At 46.8% G+C, this 18,031-nt stretch overlaps 1 protein-coding gene across 1 annotated transcript in view; it reads right to left on the bottom strand.

The window, feature by feature from the left end:
- LOC119463076 (uncharacterized) overlaps positions 1-1,585 on the bottom strand; it is a 51,183-nt gene extending 49,598 nt beyond the window's left edge. The window contains exon 1 of the mRNA XM_049668048.1: positions 1,489-1,585. The gene's annotated coding sequence lies outside the window, so the exon portion shown is untranslated. The remainder of the gene's footprint in view (positions 1-1,488) is intronic.
- Between the last annotated feature and the right edge of the window lie 16,446 nt (positions 1,586-18,031).

Raw genomic sequence — 18,031 nt, 5'->3', positions numbered from 1 at the left:
GAAAAAAAAAAAAAGAAAGAAACTAGCTCTCGTTTTTCACGGCCCCGCTCTTTCGCTGTCGACCGTGAACTTTTGGAGCACGGTTTGACCTGCGTGGTCCGATTTCCATCCATTCGAGTCACCGCATCGCCATCTTACCAGCGCTTCTAAGAAAAACAGGTGTCCGCCGTCTATCAACTTGTTCAGTACCAGCCGGTTAATCAGGCACCTTTAATAAACAACAAGGAGCTCATTCGCCTTTGTTTTGCAAAAAATAAATTCCAAGTGTCCAGACCGCGTGTGTGTACCTGTAACCTTCCCCTAGAAAGTAATTTTGCGAGACCCACTCGGACACCAAGAAAGCCGCGTCCATGCAGAAAGATCTTGCGCAAGCTAAAGCAGCGAGCTCTCGAAGTGTCTACTCGGTTCTACCTAGTGTGTATATAAGCAGCAGGAACAAAAGGCTGAGAGCGCCGATAGCACCGTCAACAACTTGTTTTCCCTTGGCGACCGGCGCTTTCAGCATTCGTGCACAGCGAATGCGAGCGCGCTCGTAAACGCGACAGGCACTTTTCGGCCCCTTTTAAAATGCTCTCTCTCCGTGACAACAGCCGCCCCGCGACAGAGTGCTGTACTCGCTAGGACGTTGAGGGCGCTCGATTTTGTATCCATTTATTTTTCGCGGCCCTTGGACTCCTGGGCGCATAATGCGCTCTTATATTCGCGGAAACATCGCGTACATAGGAATGTTATTACAGTCCAAAAACGAAAAGAAAGAAATCCGCACAATAGGAGTCATAGAAAGAAAGAAGCAAAGTGCGGCAGACAAAATGGAAAATTGTGAGAACGACATTAAGCTCAAAGTCGATCGAGTCTGATCGCAAAGTTCCGCATTCCTGAGCGTGGGATGCGGGCGGCGCTCCCCCGAAGGAGCGAACAAGGCGACGAGGCCCCCACCTGCACGGCTTCTGAGGGAGGAGTGTCGTCAGAGATATTGTGCGCCGAACTGCCGTATAGCAAAGACCGGTGTTGCTCCCTGGTTGCCCTCCCCACCGTCCTCCGACGGGCACCCGGTCTTCTCGTCTCCCATCTTTTGTGCGGTGTTTCGTTTTTTTTGCGCGGGGCGCGCGCGCTCTTCGCTCTCTGTTCTTTACGTCCACATCGCGCGGGGTGTTGCCTCGGCGAGCATCGCATGTGGCGCGCGCATATGCGCGCTACCTCGCGATCCTATCGTGAGCGGGGCCGCGCGGCGCGAACGCACCCTTCTTCGGGCCGCGCCAGCTCCTCCGAAGGTTCTGCTGGCGGAGTCATGGGAAATCAGTGCCGCCGGGCCAGGCTCGAAACTGCGCGCGTTCGCCGCTCAAACACGAAACGTGCCCGTGAAAAGATAGATATCGGCAGATTCGGCCTGCAACGCAGGAAGAAAAGGCCAGCAGGCGGCCTTTCGAAACGAAACACTCTGTAGGCGTCACGCAGTCGAGTTTTGCATAAGTTGCCAGAGTAACTTACCAGTGCTGGAGGCTTCGTTTCCCGACTTGGTATACATGCGCACTTTCGTAGAATGTTTCGCCCCACTTGGACTTATGTAAAGAAGCGAAAAGGAGAGGCGGTCTGCCTAAGTTACGTTTTTTTTTTTTTTTTTTTCGCGCCTTAGTACAGACGCCGGGAGAGATGAAGTAGGCTGGCAGGTTACGCGCATAATCTAGGCGGGCTGCGTTACTACTGCCCTTCCCAGCAAGAAGCGATAAAGGGAGCTAGCGTCCATGAGGCACGTATACGCGATAACTATCACATTTTCTTCTGAAATTCCTCACCGAGCTACCGTTATCACAGTTTCCTACAATAATTACTAGAGGTAAGTCTGGCGCTGCAATCGTTCAGCCACCGTGGGAATGATGGTATAGTGTACTAGAACACTTTAATGATGTGTAGTACATGGATTTGCATGATATTCGTGCTTGTGGATTCAGACGTTCTTGTGGCTTTGTTTATTGCGCTTTTTATGCCTTCACTGTCGTAAATTTCGGAGCAATCTATACTTTTCTAAGCGCAGAAGACTCTGCGGGCACGCACAATCGCTACTATAATTGCGACGGTTCAGCTTTTCGAGGTGGCCAAATCGAAACGCGCCAAGCTTCTCAAGGCACTGGCTTGCCCGGGCGAGAAATTCACTCGGGCGTTTTATGCCGCTCGTCGATGCATGCGTCCCTGGCCTAATGGTTTCAATATCGGGCTTCTGCGCTACAGGTCCTGTGTTCGAATCCTGTCGTCCATAAATCTCACTAATGCTTATTTGATTATTTATTACGCAAAGCTTTGTTGAGAATGATGAGTTTACTACAAACCCACGAAGTCGTTTGAAGGCCGAAGTTTAGGCGAATCCATGTACTACCTATATCATTCACATGCTGGCTGAATCGCCCCGCTTGCAGCTACAGTAATTATGACACTAGCGACAGAGTTCCCTCTAGTAATTATTGCATGAAACTCTATGGCCGTTATATCAACGTACAAGAAAACCTTACGTCGCATAAACTTCGCTCTGCGGCCGCGTTTGCAAAGCACGTGTTTTCAAGGCCAGTATGAAGCGCACCTTCATATTGATAGCTTTGACGTGATGTCAGAGACCTAGCTTATAGGGATGGTCGACAAATTTTTGTATTTGATTATTTATCATTTTAGCCTTTAATCGCTTTCAATTGAGGGTTTCTCGTCGATTAATTTTTTAATCGAAATTTTTGCCGGGCGCTTTAAAAAGATTGAAACACAGTTATCTACTTTTGTAGGACCCTATTTTACTGTTTGAGAGGTGGAACCAAGTTAGAAATACTAGTGTTTAAAGTTTGATAAAGAATATAATCTGTAATTTGTTAAAGACTAAATAAAATTGGCACTAGTGGCCCTTGAAAATATAAACAGTATATGTTATAAAATGGCACTTAGAGCAGCATTAAGCAGGATAAATGACCCGCCGCGGTGGCTCAGTTAGCTAAGGCGTTGCGCTGCTGAGCACGAGGTCGCGGGATCATATCCCGGCCGCGGCGGCCGCATTTCGATGGAGGCGAAAGGCAAAAACGCCCGTGTGCTTGCGTTGTAGTGCACGTTAAAGAACCCCAGGTGGTACAAATTGATCCAGAGCCTTCGACTATACGGCGTGCCTCATAATCAGAACTGGTTTTGGCCCGTAAAACCCCAGAAAGAAGAAAAGATAAATGGCACTAGTGAATCCCTGTAGAGTACAGTTAAACAAGAAATAAGCTAAATGGGCAAAAGTGAAAGGCGCAGTCGAACTAAAATATGCAAGAAATTGCAATATGCACAGGGGGAAAGAAAATTACTGGTGGGGATTTTAAGCCACATGCTCTTTTCTACAGAGCGAAGGAATGCCAATTGGCTGGGATGTCCGGGTGGAACCGACACCTTTGAATGGCCACACAACCAGAATGCGAGAATAGACGCTCGGATACTATAGATTTGCTGGAATCGGTATGAACTCCATCGCTATGTCAAATACAAGCTCCAAAGCGGCGCGAATGCTGTGCCACGTCTTTAGTGGACTGGGAGGGACACGACGATCAACGACTGGGTTTGAATTGCAAGCGCATTTCAAGCCTCCGGCTTCGGATGGTGTGGTGGCGTGTGCGGTGTGGGAGCAGAGAGGGGAAGCGCTCGGCTCGGCGTCATTCAGAACTCGGAAAAACAGTCGCTCTACCACATGCACCCGCACAGTAACGGCTCGTGCTCCATCATTCTCCTACGATTTAAAAATTTTCGCGCAACTCTTGTTCAACTCTCGAAAACGATTAATCGAACATGTCTAATAGATTAAGTCGATTAAATGAAAGCTGGACAGCGATGAAGATTAATCGTTTTGCGGGATAATTTTGATCGATTAATCGTTCATCGATATTGCCAACCCTAGCTTATCACCGTGCCGGTGCACCTGCACGGCGTCTACGATTACGTCAGGCATGTCATCTATTAGCCACGTGCGTAGCCATAAAGTTTAGAGTTATAAGAACGAACAGCTCAAAAGAACTATAATACGCAAGCGCAGATTGTGACACAGTCAAGCAATGAGGACAAGCAGTGAATTTTTTTATTCATTTTTCACGCGGTACAAGTCATTCACCATGTGAGCTCTCAGAGGATCGTGTTACTGAAGGTTAGAGCGCCAGGATAAAATGTCCTTTAGAAAATACAGACCATGGCATTTATGTCAATCGTGTTATGACATGCATGGCATGATATGTCATTAATGTCACGTATGCATCTCATGACACGTGTGTCCAGAATATAACCAGTTTAAAAATGCATGTCATTCAATCCATTATAGCCATCTCATTTATGACATTCATGTCATGCCATGATTGTCATTCATGTCAGTTCAATCTTATGACAAGTTATGTGTCATGTTATCCATGGCATGAATTAAATGACATGACATGCATCACATGAATTACATGACATGCATGGTATGACGGGATTGTCATGAATGACATAAATGACATGAGGTGATGGCGTCGTTGTCATTTCTTTAACTGGATATGTATCAGGATATGTGTGGCGAGACATATGCGTGCATGACATGGAATGACGTATTCATGCATGTCTTGTCATTAATGTCATGTCATGCAACGTATGGCAGTCATGTCACGACACGCATGTCATTCATGTGGTGTAATTTATGTCATTCATGTCAGGTCAGGCACGCATGCTATGTCATTCATATCCAGATATATATTGAGTTGAAAACGACCACGACAGCATCATGTCATTCATACCATTTATTTATGTCATGACATACAGACTATTACTAGCTTACGATGTCATTGACGTCATGACATGGCATGCGCTTGTATGTCTTGTCATTCATTTCATGACACAAATGACATGTCATGAACTCTATATCATTCATGTCATTTCTTCCATGTCAGGTCATGCGTGAATTTCATTCCTGTGCAAATATACTCGTTTATTGAGTTAAAGAAACGACCACGACGACATCTTGTCATTCGTACCATTAATGTCATAAGATACATGACATGACAAATATGTCACGTCATTGATGTCATGACGTGCCATTCATGATATGTATGCATGCAATGTTATGTATGCACGCACATCATGCCGACCCATGCTTATTCTAACAGAGATCCAGTTGCAGAAACAACCACGACGACATGACGACGTAGGATAATAGATAGATAGATAGATAGATAGATAGATAGATAGATAGATAGATAGATAGATAGATAGATAGATAGATAGATAGATAGATAGATAGATAGATAGATAGATAGATAGATAGATAGACTAAAAACGAATGAAGTACCCGAAGAATGCTTTGCATTAAAATTTCGAGCGTGGCTACTACGAAACACTTGATCAAATGTGTAAGAGGAATGACATTTTTGATCAGCAAGACGTTTTCTTGGGCTAGTTGGTTCATAACGAAGACGTAAAGATTTTAGCGCGAAGAAGACGAGGGCAACACAGCGCATGCCCAAGTTAGCGCCTGTCCTGCGCACTGTGTTTTTGTTTTTGTCCGAATTTTGCACTATTATTATTATTTTTTTTTTACTGTCTGTGATTACTATAAGCACCACTTATAGACTAAAGAAGCTACGCATTTGAGAAGCGAAAAAGCGCTTGCTATAAATGCACGCGCTTTCCGCCTCTTATGACGCGCCACATGCGCCGCGCATGCTCAGACGAGCAACATGGCTATACCTGGGCTAGTTGGTGATTCATACTGACAGTAAGCAGCAAACTATCACTGCGATGACATCTACAGATGGCAGCAGAAATCACAAAACCAATGTAATTATAAAAGCCAACCTATATGTATAGGCACCTTATACCGGCCAGAGGGCACTGCGACGCTCTCATCGATCACCACAGAGTCGCCGACATCGGCTGCTCAGGAATGCGAAGAAAATGAGGCGACATGAAAAACGACAAGGACCCACGCTCGATCGTTCGTCTCGATTCCACGCACCATGCAGAGCATGCACATTTGGACATTTTCAAATCTCGGACACTCTTGCCTCGTGAAAGCGATCGCAGATGTCACCGCAAATTTTTTTGGAGCGTCTCTCTCATTTTGCTTCCGCCGCCCGCTACGCTGTGTGTTCTGGCACGGCTGTTCAGTTAGGAAACCTCCAGCGCAAGGTGCCTGGACGGTGCCTTTATCGAGCACGAAATAGTAACACTACAGGAAAGAACCAACCGAGCTATGAGTGTACAGTTTACTTCTCGGTTTCTGGGTGTTTAATTGCCCTAAATTTTCTCAACCACCCAGCGTTACGAAAAAAAAAAAATTGACCACGAGCCGATGCATGGTTATGGGCAGCACTCATTTACTTTTACATAAGCGAGAGCACGAACGTAACGACAGCAAAATTAATGCTCCGCAGCGCAGGTGGCTCGCGACTTACTGGGAACAAGAACGCTCTTAGAGCGCCCGCTGGTCGACGTCAACATTCTGTTTAAACGTTTTGAAATAATAGAAGACGAACTTGCGCTTGCATTCTTTTTATTTTCGTATCCTAAACAACAAACACGACAGCACAAGCAAGCATCTGCTTCACGTCAACGCACGCAACACGCCATTCTGCTTGGCCCGCCTGGCTTCTGTCTCGCGAGGCGCCTGTCTTTTGGCGAGCTTATTCTTCAAGGCCGCTGTCGCTGCGTGCTGACGTGAAAACGTTCTTGGTCTCTCTCCCTCTTCCCTCTCGCTCTCACATATATCTTTATTGCTTTGCTGGGTGTAGCACAGCCCTTTAGCCCGTCTCGCGCCAGATTATTTTTCTCCGCTCCAGCCATTACTCTCCCTTGACAAAATTATTGATTGATTGATCGGAGTTTTCCGAAGCCGCGTGCCGGCACCGACGTTTCTTTGTGCCCAGCTCAGCCGTTTCCTTGCTCGTGGCACCATCGATATTCGTCACTGTTTAGCGTGACTCGGGCGCCGATTAGGCCGCTTCCCGTGATCAGGCTGAGAGTACGCGAAAGGGGACGCAGCCTCAGTGTCGAGGCTTTGGCATCCCTCCCTACCCACCGTTCCCAGCCACGCTTTAAAATCAGATCAGCTCACACCGGTCGCCGGCGCTGTCGCCAGCCGCGAAGCCAAACTATACGCCAGCTCAAACCGAGCAAGAATGTCCTCACGAGGGCGCCACAGAGACGGTCGAAATCTCCGTTCGGTGGACGTCATTCGCGCGCACGGGACGCCAGCAAAAATCTTCGACTGGAATCAGGAACTCGCAGCGCTCTCAGTATTTGCACTCGGCGGGGAAAGTTGGGCGAGTTGAGCTTTGTCTTCGTCCTTCGCGCCGCTCTCATATTTGTAATGAATATACGCATATTGCTGGCATTCGCTCACTTCTAGTTGATCGAAACGCCATTTCAGCAAGACAGCGTGAGTCTTGCTTCAATTCCCGCGTATCCGCTACACAAATACAGCGAAGCGACGGAATAATAAACATGTCGTGAACGTGAATTATTTCACTAAATATGAATGACAGAGAAATAAACTTTTTGAAGCTGCAGCTAGGCAGGGCTTTCACGCACCAAACTCTCGCGTGCTGCTGAGACCCGAAGCGCGCTTATCTTCCCCCCCGAACACTCCCCACCTGCCAAAATGTCCCTTTAATACAATGAACGAAAAAAAAAAAATTGCAGTAAACACATCTCACGATGAATGTCGACGTTCCTGTCTAAGTTTGTCTGAATATATATGATGCGGGTTCGATTCCACCCAAGCACCGGATAAATCCTAAATATACGGGGCGATCATTTTTAAGTTTTACGGTATTTTTAAAAATCGCCTGTAGCAGATAACATAATTCTAGTCCTTGAGCTGGATTATTCAGAGAGACAGACATTGCTTGCACGAGAAATCAGAACAGATGTTCGACTAATTAACAAAAATTCAGAAATTAACTTCTGAATTACTTTACGGCACATATGACAATTTACGAATTGTAACCGGTGAGTTAGCAAGCCGTATTCACTTGAAATGAATTTCCAGAATGACACCAGTTCCACAATGACACCAAGTCGTTGTAGAACGGCGATGTTCCTTCTGGCCAGAAAGTGCCTGACGCGTTGAGACTTGGTGCGTTCTCTTGATGGCCACGATTTGTGCCGCCACAACTCCGCTCTCATCTTGCGTACGGAACGAAGCAAACACCACATAAACTTTTTGTAAGCTTGCTGATTTATCGCCAAGCCCTGAGGCAAGAACTCACTGTGGTCGATGCCTCTAATATCGAAAAACGTGAACCGCATGACTTTCACTTTTGAATTGGACTGCCTTGCTTTCTTCGGCCTTGGCGACAACGGAGGCTTCCACTGACAGCTCTGGCGCTTGGATCCTGTGTCGTACTCAGAAATCAACGTCTCATCACCGGCAGTAACTCGGCAAAGCAAATCTGGCTCAGTTTCAAGACATGCGATGATATCCAGACACATGCGCCATAGGGATCGAGCTCTTCCTGATCCAAATTGAGAAGCCATCCTTTGCACAGATTTTTAGCACGCCAGAATCTTCAGTCATTATCCTCCAAGAACTGCCCTTTCATACGTTAAACTGACTGGCGATCATCCGAACAGTCAATCGCCGATAAGCGCACACCACCTGCCTTACGCGGTCGACGTTACCGTCATTCCTGCTTATTGAAGGCCTTCCGCTTCTTGAGTTCTGTTCGACGTTTTCACGCCCCTCTTTAAGCCTCTTGTGGCACTCAGACACACGTGTGTGTGAGATGGTGTCATCTCCGTACTCTTTCCGAAGCATTTGGAGGGCTTCTGGCGGTGTTTTCCTCAAGCGAACCAGAAATTTCAGGTTGCTCCATGCTCAGGGTTCGTTCCTCAGTTCTTACAACAGAACTTCTTGCAAAAACAATGCTGTAAAAGAACTTGTTATAAGAAAAAGTCAATGGCTGCAGAAATCCGAAATTAGTCATATACTACCAACACATCACATTATACTCGTATAAATAGTAAGCTTATCTCTATTTCGCTCATAGCTCACACAGCAAACCCAGTTCCGTTGCTTTTCAGGCAGACCTGCTATACGCTTAGAATCTATTATGGGAAACATGCTAGCTCGTGCAGGCCGCACCTTCTGCTGAGAACCACCGACGCAAACGGCAGGGTGACGAGCACGCGCTGCATACCCGCCTTTGACGTCCACGTTGTGAAGATATCCCGAGGCGCAGCCAGCGACGGCCGGGCACTCACCAGCGGCTTGCGCTTTGAGCTGCGTCACCCCGATGTCTGCCCGTGCATACGGGATGAAGCCAGTGCACGCGAAAGCCGTGAGTCATGTCTTACACATTGCGGATGCCACCTAAACCTGTGGTTTATTTTGCAGTGCGCGCCCGTAACCTCGCCGGTATGGCCGGGGCTAATCAGCAGGCTGGCGACGTGGATGGCACTTCCGGCCACGAGCTCGCGTGTTGCTATTAATAGAAGTGAGGCCGCACTCTCTGTAGGTCGCTTGCAGTGATGCCGCTTTTAGTGCGAAGGGTGGAGAGAGGGGTGTGATTCGGACGTCCGTCTCTGTAGCGCTGGACACTACGGGTGCTTTCCAATTTTGGCCAGCATCGGAGACAGCCTACGTTGACAGCTGGAAAGACAAGTAATGGAACGCATCTGGAAGACGTCGCCGCGACTTGATGCCACCTCGAGTCGACAAGACTTAACTAAGAAAATCACATATTATCGCTCTTTTTAACTTTTTTTCGTGTGCCAATCTATGAGATTCACACACGAAAAAACATGAAAAACACAACGTACTTACAATATAAGCGCATAAGAAAGCGTGACTACGTTTTCTTGTGCGCAGACGACCTCCCCGTCGAGCTTCGAAGCATTCTGCCATGCCGCCATCTTGTTTGGACAGCAATGTAGCGTGCATCGTTTTTGACATCAATGCTGTCTTCGCGAAGCTGTCTTCGCGAAGCTGTCTTCTTTGCCAGCTTCGTCAGTATTGGAACACGTCAGGTGGTCGCTATCTGCTTAGCTGTAAATTTAGCTGTATACGGCTAGTATTGAAACAAAGCCTATAAGTTGCACATAAGTGGAAGCATGCCTGAAAGGAATCGACCGACGATACGGGCACTGACCTGTCTGCGCGGCGTTGGTTAGTACGGCTTGCATAATAAGAAAGAGTTCGAGATTGAATGATTTGGGCAGTATTTATTTATTTATTCAAAAATCTCACAGGCTCCAGCATTGGGGTATTGCGTGAGGGGGTATTGTGCATAGATAAATATAGAAGCGTTGGTCGTACGCAGACGTACAGAAAAAAAAGGAAAAGAAAAAAATGCAGCTGAAGAGACGAAACCAATAAACAAAATATTCGCGAATTCTGACGATTGACAGTTTTGAAGAGAGATCAAATGGAGATTTTCGTTGAGTTAAAATGGAGATATCCGTGCGTCACGACGGAGGTAGCAATAAACCAAACTCGAATACCCGTATTTGGAATAAAAGGCGAATGAAATTTTTTAAAGTTAGAACCATATGGAATCAACAGACAATGAAGCCAGGGAAAGCACAGGAGAAATTAACTGTTATAGTACTTAATTGAAGTGTAAAAAATTGATGGTGCATCCATCATTTAATGCTATTAGCAACCGATCTGACGGTGAGTGGGCAATTGTTGATGATGTATGTGTTTATAACGACTATTATGAAAGGCAGCACATGTCGTATACCCAGTGACTCAAGTGGCCGGGAAAGAGGTTAAGTGCGAATATATATATATATATATATATATATATATATATATATATATGCATACCGCAAACTGGGGGAAGTTCCAAAATAATACTAATAACTATAATAATAAGAAAAGTGACATGAAAGTCGGCCAAAAGACAACTTGCCGCAGGTGGAAGCCGAATCCACATCTGCTTTATTACGCGTGCGGTGCTTTATTATCAAGAGAGAGATAGAGCAATGGAGGCGTATGCATAAGACGTTTTGAAATAAAAGAGAACACAGGTTGGGCGTTCCCCAAAGAAATTTTATATAGCATGAGAGCATCCCTAATAAAGTTGTTACCAACCAACCAATGAGAGCATTCGTCCGCGCAGCATTCTGAATGAGTCTCATGCGTTTCTCATTTACCATATATCGCGCATTTACCATATACCTGATGCGCCGGCATAAACTTGGCGTTGATATGTATTTTTCACTCTTATAACGTCAAATCACATTCGCAGTGTAGACGGGAGCGCCCCTTTTTATCGCCTGTATGCCATGAATGCCTCGTTTCTGACTCTATTAACGGTAAGACACCCATTCCTCACGTTGTTTTTACACTTAACTCCTCAGCATCATGAGAGCCCACATTTTCCTTCTCCACAGAATACAAAGACAACAGCACGGCGGGTCGATTGCACTTTGTCTCTTTCAGTAATTACACCTTTGGCGCAAGTGTCGTGGCGGGGATGCCCTTTTTTTGCGGTGTCACACGTGCGTGCGACGTCAAAGGATCACCACTGTCTGGTGGAGCAAGGCGTCGGTACCGCCTAAAGCCCCGTGCCGCCAAGTTTCGGCGCTGCATCTTCTTTTTAGTTCCGACCTTGCGCGTTAGTTGTGACAGGGTCATTTCATTAGCGTAAAGTTCGCCGGGGCCATGTCGGAAGCGCTGTACCGGAGGTAATACGAATGTGCTTTTAAAAGCGGGCGCCTTACCGCTTTCTTTCTTTTTGGACGGGCGCGTATGACACCGTGAGTGCGGCCGCCACGTAGTTATCGCCGTGTGCTCGAGCGCCCAGAGCGGCCACTAACAGCCCTCTCGGCTGTAATTCTTCTTTCTTGGGAGGCCCGCGGCGAGAAAGCAGGGGGCGGCATTGGAAGCATTGATTTTGCACGGCGACGGCGGCCCGCCTCCCTGCCTCGCGAGGAGCACGCTGGACCGAGCGTCTTTCGACGCGGCCGTGTCCTCCCGGAAGTGCGCGCCGCTGCCAGTCGATGCCCGTCGTTAACGGCCGCTGGCAATTACACAGGCCCACCAATTACGCACGCAGCGACGCTTTTCACTGGCAGCCAGACACGGCCAAGACAATGGCAGTCCGACGAAGCCTGCTGCTTGTCGAGCCTCCTCGGGCGGCGCGGTATACGGCTAGGGGGCGTTGGAAAGGAGGGGGACGAAAAAAGACGCCAGCGACGACGACATGTATAGATTCTGTCGTCTCGCTCGAACGGGAACGACTACCCCCCTTCCCTTTCTTCTCCGCCACCCCTTCGGGGCTTGTTTGGGCGCTGTTTGTTCGCGAAACAAGCCCGCCGTTCGCGGTGCCATGCACCGCAGAGAAGACGGCGCAGAGTCCGATGCCTGTCGATGGAACTGCTGCGCGCACATACGCCCGACGCGCGGCTCGCCGTCGAACGACTCGACGCTGCTCGGAAAGGGAGAACGGTTGAACAGCCTTAGTCAGCAATGGCGCCTGCTTTAAATGCTTTAAGCTCGCCCTGGCAGCGTGGCGCTGACGCGCTTGAGTGGGCCGACTCAAAGATGGCGTAGCACGTGCGTTTCCGGGGTGCTTCCGCTTGGCTATGTACGGTGCGTCCATCGTTTCAACACGCTCGGCTGGCGTTGGGCAGCCTTCCTCCATTTTATCGTTTCGTTCTGCATCGTTTATCAGACATCGTCATCCCGGCACACTCGGATAATGTACTACGGAATCAAATCACGGCATAGGTGCTATATGTGCTATAGGCGCCGCCGCATTGTCGCTACCATGTTAACTTTTTGTCGCCGCTTTATGGAAGACAGGGAAATTTTGAAACATTTTTAATAAAGCCGAGTTCCTTTCAGACTGAACTGAATGAGGCAAGCACATATATTCAATAAACACGGAGTCTTCAAATCAGCCACGGGAAATTAATATGTAAAATGTAGGCTGAGAAAAAGAAAAGCAGGCTTGTTCCATGCATTATGGAGAAGGGGGATACAATAAATCTGTTAGGACATAAAGAAAATTCCCATCAATTTCTATCTATCTATCTATCTATCTATCTATCTATCTATCTATCTATCTATCTATCTATCTATCTATCTATCTATCTATCTATCTATCTATCTATCTATCTATCTATCTATCTATCTATCTATCTATCTATCTATCTATCTATCTATCTGACCTGCTCTTCTGGATGGCAAACGACCCGCTGGATCAATGTAGCGCTGTTTTCGCTTTCTGGGTGATGGATAAGTTCGCCAGTAGCTCAGTGGCTATAGCGTTGCGCTGCGGAGCTCGAAGTCGCGGGTTCGACTCTTGGCTGTGGAGGCCGCATTCTTGTGGGGGCGGACTGCAAGAACGCTAGTGTAATTAGACTTATACAGCTGCACGTTAGAGAAACCCAGGTGGGGAAAATTAATTCGGAGAACTACACTACGGTGTCCCTCATAACCCACTGTGAAGTTTCGGGATGGTAAACCGCGCCATTCAGTTCACCAGTGACGTAATGGTTGCGTAAGAAAGCACTAAAGAAATGTTAGCGTGACTGATAACTCACATAGCACGTTATTTCGGCCTTATAAAACATCAATATGGTTGAGCGAGTTGGTACTGCCGAATTTAGTGAAGGCTGCGCACGAACGAGTATAAAGGAAAGAGACAGATATATACGCTCCGTCCAATCCGCGTGTGCACTACGACACCAAAACATGCCCTATGCCAACGCTGAATGTTTTTTCTTGACAGATAGCTATCCACCATACACTCAACCAGGTCGGCGTCCACCGATGGAGCTCTGCAATATCTCTCACCCATCTTCATCGCACGACGCATACCCGCCGACATGGAATATTATTGATGCGTTATTATGCCTAAATAATGTCCCATGAGAATTATCAGTACCACTAATACATTGTGTCCTACACATAAAGAACACATTTAAGGAACGAAAACATGGCCTTTATGAGCATAAGCATGTCAAAGTCATGGAGGTAACTATAGTGAATCCTGCATTATGTACGTGTTACCTTACCTTCGTCTCAATGAATCGCAATAAACATGCTAGAAGCAACTGTCTGCAATACTTTCTTTAAAGCTGAGAAGTTTAAAGAGAGTGTTAACTTGTCCGTAAGCGTAGTAACCTTACGGAATGCCGGGTTACCGAAGACGGGAACTGCAGCAACGTTTGTGGCGACATCTTGTGATGCTTTCTCCAACCTCAATGCGTTAAATACCTTTTCGTGCTATGAGTGTTCTTTTCAATAAAAGACAAAAAAAAAAAAAAAAACTGCATGACAACAATTACGCCGCTACCGATACTTCACACCGGCAGCCAAGGATAATATGGTTCGTTACTGCAATGACAGCTCTGTGTCCTCTCTGGTTATACTATATGTGCAACAAGTCGGTGCCAGCAACTCGGCCGCTCATGTATACCGTCTCCGGTAACCCCGTTTTCCGGAAAGGGTAATAAGTTTACGTGCAGCTAAAACTTCCTAATATTTCATAGGATCACTTTATTTACTGTGGATAGTTTTTATTTTTCTATTTTTCTTGACAGATATAGCTATTCATCATAAACTCACCAGCTAAAATGCGGTGTCCATGCAGCACGCGAGTTGGCTTTTTTTAAATGGTAGTGTTCCGACTACAGGGTCCGTAGGACTGCATTGTGACCCTGGAAGTTTTCTCCACTTGGTGTAGGTAGCGCACTAAAAACGAGGAGAAGGTGAAGAGACGGAGACACACGTAGCGCAAACATTCAACGTTGGTATAGTGCACGGTTTGGTGTCGTAGTGCACACCGCGGATTGGACGGAGCGTATATATCTGTCTCTTTCCTTTCTACTCGTTCGTGCGCTGCCTACACTAAATCCGGCAGTACCAACTCGCCCAAACCACCACGCATGCACGTGATCCTGTTTGTTGTACAAGCATGTCACTGTGCTATGCGCTATGTATACATATAGAACTATATATGCAGTACTTACTATATATGCAGTACTTATGCTGGCGCAACAAGCCCATTGATTATTGCGGTGATTCAGGCACTTACACGCACTCAAAACGCTGTGTTTTTGCAGAATTTTGATCAGGAATAAAACACATGCTATTACGCAGCAGGAAACTTACGAATAAGTGCCGTGCATACGCATGTTATTAGAAGGGCGTACCTTCACGACGCTGTCAACTAAAAGTTGTTGAAATTTGGGCGGCCTTTTGAAACAACTTTTTAAAAAGTACTGCCCACTAAGGTTGCGCTGGGGAATTCCGGTGAAGTTCGACAAATGGCCGCAGGGTCAATGTAATAAATTTCTGCGAATGTATTCTTCCGGAATGCTGACACTCCTAACTCTTTTCCATGGCCGACTTGTATTTTTCCTTCTGGTGATCATTGTTTTTTTTTTTTTTTCACTCGTGTAGTTCCACTATGCCTGTAATGCCCAGGAGTCTGTCAGCCGGATATCCGCTTGGATGTGCCATGCAGAGCACTGTACTGGCGATAGCCCAACCCGGGTGTATGAAAGCGGTTATGGTGATTAACAGCAGCCTCCATAGTGTGCTGTCAGATAACCGGAAACTTCGGGTATAAAGCGTAAGGAACTGCTTCATGGCACGTATAGCTTGCTCAGCGAGTTCGTTTGCTTTTGGGTCAGGCAGGATACGGTAAAGAGTAAATCAATTTTCCTTTCGTCGGGCCGATATCTGCCGCAAGTATATGCTTCGATGTTTTTGAACATTTCTCGGCTTACTGTCCGATCTATTGCTACCATTCGCGTGCATTCATCAATCACCAGGGGGAAGGCTTCAGGGGCTCGCACACTTTACCATTTCTTTTTTATCTCCTTGAAATCGAGATGATCCACAGAAACCGGTCCTTTGGAGTGGTCTATTATGATCAGAGCGCTACCAAGTGTTTTCAACATTGCCTTGTGGAGCCGGTACACGTGGTGCGTGCGTGCGTACTATGGGATATCTCTGTTCATGCTGAATGCTTGTTTGATTTTTCATTACATTCTCCGGAAATAGTCACGTCCTCCAGTATAAGCGTCAAAATCGCGGAACAGTTCAAGGATTCCGCACACTTATTGTCTCTTTGGTGCCTGTTGCCTTCTATCTTAGGCGCCCTGTTTTCCGTTACATCCCATAATAGGTGCCTCGCGGTCCCCATCACAGCATCTATAGCCGTCTTAGCCTCGGCATCCAGTAGTAGAACGCCAGGCTTTTGAGTGACCAAGAAGGCGCACTGTATTTCACTCGACCCATCGGTTTCATTCGCCCATTGGTTGAGTATGGTATAGGAGCTGTGTCAACGCTTACTCGTTCGTAATTAACTTGAAGTGCCTGCCTTTCAGGTACATGTGGAAGTAACGGAAGGCCACAGCAACCATACTGAGGATTTTTTTTCTTCTCTGTAACGGTGGAATTTACCTCTTCTTTCGTGAACGTGTACAGGAATAGTAGCAATGACCTTCAGTCATCGTTTTGGACAATCACTGTCATTCTTGGGTTACCGAACTGCTCCACGTCCGTAGTGTGAAGCGTCAGTACGCAGTCCAAATAAGTTTTTGGCGTGCTTGTATAGTCTTTGTAGTCCAGTTGACTAGAATGATATTTGTTTTAGAGCTGCGCTACTTCTGTTAGGCATTTACTCTTAACTGCGTAGTCTTCAATAAATGCTCGAAGTTGTCCAACAAGGTCGAAAAACATGCGCAGTGAATGTACAGCATATGACTTTAATTGTTAGCTGGGAAATTTGCTTGACTGATTCCTCCTCCGTATTTTCACCTCGGCCACAGTGTAATAGTTCGATACTGGTTTTGCTGTGTCCGTCGGCCCACCCTTCCCGTTACATCGATGACTATGACCGTCGTCGTCGGGTGGGACTGAATCGCTTCTTTTATTTGTTTTCTATGTAGTTATCCTCCTATGAATCTTCGGTTGTCGATTCCTCGTCTGCGTAGCTCACTCAACCGTAATGAGAAAAATAGTTGTGGACACATGTTCTTCCAGCGGAAACGCTTCGGTGGCTGGCACCTGTGATCTGACTATACAATGGCAAGGGGTCGATACAGACGTCTCTCGAGGAGTCCAGCAGCTGGTCCATTACTGCAGGAGGTCCGGCAAAGACCTGGCGCTGGGTGTCCATGGTCATTCAGTGATAGTCAGGGGGTTGTTGAGGGCCTCAATGTAACAGACATGTACTGGTGTTTCGTGTAGAAATGATCGATGGCTGCCCTCCTCGGCGTTTTTGGTTAAATTGCTTTGTCCCAATGGTAAACGGAATTCACATCAACGCTAGCCCAAAGTTGTATTTCCCCTCAGTCCTTGATTCGTCAGCGTGCACCAAGAAGAACGGTTCTAATCATTTCTTAGCATTACCCGTGATGAACGGATGTATGTTGTTAACGCGTTCTGAACATGTCGACCAACCATTCTGCGAGCAGGATCATTCATAGAACTGGATCCACGTAGACGGACTCGACGTAGCACCGTCGAAATAGTCTGGCTGAACGTTCTCCCGCACTGGATGTCAGCAGCATGACTAGTTGATGTTTCTGTGATTATTTTTCCGCACTCCTGTACAGGTGCCAAGGCTAAATCTAGAATATTTTCCCATGATCCACTGTTGAAAGCCTGCCGTCCGCAGATTCACTTTCAACGGCCCCTTGTATAAGATCTTTTCCAGTCTCGTGCAGGATCTATCCGCAATAAAAATGAGAAAGTCCGAGGTGATGATCTTTTCTGAGACTCCACAGCGATATTCCAGTCTTCCTTGTAGCGGTGGACCATGAGACGGCCGGCTTCGTGGCACTGAGACACGCAGAAGGTCGCATCATGCATGCAATTCTAACTCGTCGCAGGACATAGCCGTCCTGATTATTTTGCGCTAATGGGTGCGCCATTGATGAACCTCCTTTTTCTTCTTTCTTTCCTCTCTTCTTACTTCGTTTCCATGTGGCTGTCTTGGTAGAAACCTACGATGTGTATTTATTGTGGGATATGCAAGACTGATTACGGGACTGAAAGTGCAGTCCTTTGTAAAGGGCGAACTCGGGCTATGCGCAT

This window comes from Dermacentor silvarum, chromosome 1 (genome assembly GCF_013339745.2).
Source record: "Dermacentor silvarum isolate Dsil-2018 chromosome 1, BIME_Dsil_1.4, whole genome shotgun sequence".
Classification (NCBI taxonomy): Eukaryota; Metazoa; Arthropoda; class Arachnida; order Ixodida; family Ixodidae; genus Dermacentor; species Dermacentor silvarum.
Note: the sequence above shows the minus strand (reverse complement) of the source record. Positions and strands in the feature narration are given on the sequence as shown.